This window comes from Akanthomyces muscarius, chromosome 5, assembly GCF_028009165.1.
Source record: "Akanthomyces muscarius strain Ve6 chromosome 5, whole genome shotgun sequence".
In the NCBI taxonomy this organism is placed as follows: domain Eukaryota; kingdom Fungi; phylum Ascomycota; class Sordariomycetes; order Hypocreales; family Cordycipitaceae; genus Akanthomyces; species Akanthomyces muscarius.
The window spans coordinates 167,354-170,136 of record NC_079245.1 but is presented as its reverse complement, the minus strand read 5'-3'; positions in this window follow the sequence as shown (position 1 = coordinate 170,136).

Genomic DNA, 2,783 nt, shown 5'->3' with positions numbered 1-2,783 from the left:
TTTCTTAGAGAGTAAGTCAGGCTGAAAGCTATAGGGTAGCACGTTAAGCAGTATCGTAAACAGTCGTTAAGAGTAGAACTCTTAATAGTGAAACTATTACTTAGATTGATTAATAGAGATCTAAACTATCTAGACTAGCTATAGTCCTTTCTTTATATAATAGTTTACCTCTCTATTACTTTCCTTAGATCACTAGCTTACTCGCTCCTATAATCCCTTTATAGCTTACTAGCTCACTCGCTCTAGTGATCTAGTAAGGTCACGTAACTATAAGGCCCGATCAGGGAGCCTACAGGCGCCATAAGGTCGTCCTCCTAGGCCGCTTCCCCGGTCGCCTTACGTCACTTCTCATCGTTCATAACATAATACTCCTCCTCTATTAGTTTTGTCCTTAAAGCTACTAATCCTGTTCTGGCCGTTCGTTTAGTAGGTGTGTAGAACTTCCCTCCTTTATCATCATATACTAACAACATATCAGGTCGTATCGAAAAACCTCGTTCCCGAAAATCTAATAAGCGAGACGCCCTAAGGTCCTTTATCGCTCTTCACAGTTAGGACGCCAAGATACCGTGTACTTATTGTTTTAACTATTAGTTAAAGTGTCGTCTTGCCGATAGTAAGACTTGTTATAAGGAGTGTGTCCACTATAGTTGTTCCTATAATAGTGTGTTAGTAGTATCTTCTTATAGGTTCTATTCTCCCTTCCGCTATATATATCCTTACTAATTTGCCTTTATAGTTTCGTGTTTACTTGCATAGCAGAAAAAGTTAGATAACGCTAAGGAAAAAGCTAAGGAGCGTCTAGTTAAGCTATAAGTTTAACTGTCTTAAGCGGTAAATCATCTAACATAGATCTATAAAACTTATCGTTTAGTAAAGAATAAGAGCTAGAAGCTATTTAAGCGGGGTATATAAGAGTTAGATAAGGAGGATAACATCCTTCCTGCCCTAGGCTCTTATAAATAGTAAGTTGTTTATAATCTATAGGCGTTAGGTGTCCCTAACGAGCCTAACTAGTCGCAGTTCGGTCTAAGTAAGATCCCTAAGCTAGGCCCCTTACTAACTACTAGTAAAAGCCCTTCAGTAGGTCTAAGCAACTTATAAGGTTCTTCGCGGGTTCCTAGGTGTTTTTAGAGTTTAGGTATCCTTTCTATTTTATAAGATATTCGCGTTTCTTAATGCTTCCTTATGCCTTAAGTATTTTCTTAATTTCATATTTATCATTATTTCCCACAATAATGTCTATAGTGACTATAATGTTATCTAGTACTTTCTTAAGTAGTAAGATATAAAATATAGGATAGATTCTTATCCTATTAGGTAATAATAGTTCGTAGTTAGTGTTCGATATTTTTTATTTAATAAGGAATAGTCTAATTTTCTTTTAGTTAAGTTTATTGCTAGGTCGTTTTGTTTTAATGTTTTTATATATAAGGTAGACTTTATATCCCTCCTCTAGGATTAGCACTAGTAATCTCTTTTTATCCGTATAGTGTTTTATATAGTTTTATAAAAATATCTATTCTTATTATAAGTGTTTTTATATGTCCATAATTGTTACTATATACGCTATAGCTGCTAGTGTGTTTACGTTCCATATCGTGTGTGTTTTAATAACAGGGTCGAATCTATAATTCGCTCTAAATAGTGACATTTTTATATTATCGATTTCGGAGCTATTATAAGCCTATTATACGAGTAGTAGCTATTCTACCTAATCGTCTTATTAATAGTTAATATAGCTTCGTAGGTATTATTCGAGTATTTAGTTTAGAATCTCGGTCTGACTATCTAACTGTAGGTAGAATGTTATAGATAAGCTTTACTTAATCTTTATTATTTCTATAAGGCATTTCTAGAAGTTTAACGTGAATAATTTATTATAATCTAATATAAGTTTTGTTAGTAATCCGTATTAAGCGATTACTGTTTTAAAGAACATATATGCTAAGTCTTTAGTGTTACTAGATTCTATATAGGGGATATAGTAGGCATACTTTATAAGTTTATCGATAATAACCAGGATACTATTATAGAGTACTCCTATTATTAGTTCTTTAGACTTTGGTAGTTTGACGATAAAGTCTATAGTAACAGTCTACTATGCTCTTTTAGGTGGTAGTATTAGTTATAGTTCGCTATAAGGTGTATATCGTACTGACTTTGCTTTGTTGTAAACGTCGCATTTCTTAATAATTTCCTACACGATCTTCCTACTTTCAGGGAAGTCATATAATCTTCTTAGTCAACTAATTGTTTTTATAACACCTTAGTGTCCGTATAATAGGTGTGCGTATATTTCTTCTACAAGCTGTTTTTATAGTATAACTAGGACGTATAGTCGATCGTTATAAAAATAGTCGTTTTCTTTCCGTATAAGAAATAGGGTTAATCTCTAAGTGTCAGTTAGACAGTCGCCTTAGATTCTTAACTTAATTCTTCATAGCTAGATATCATCTAGTTATACTTACTAAGTTATATTGATTTCTTAAGTGCCTAATATAAGGTTTCCATCCTTAGTTTAACATAGTAAGGGTGTATTATTTACTTACTGTTCTGTTTTTAAATCCTCTCTTCAGCTAAGCGCGTCTACTCTTCTGTTTTCAGATCCTTTACGATATATGATTTCAAAATTATAGTCTATAAGGGTTTCGTACTATCTAATCTATCGTTTATTTAGATCTTTTATAGTCATAAAGGAGGTTAGGTTCTTATAGTCGGTATAGACCTTAACCTTATAGTTTACTCCTTTCAGATAATACTTCTATTCCTTAAAGGCTTTA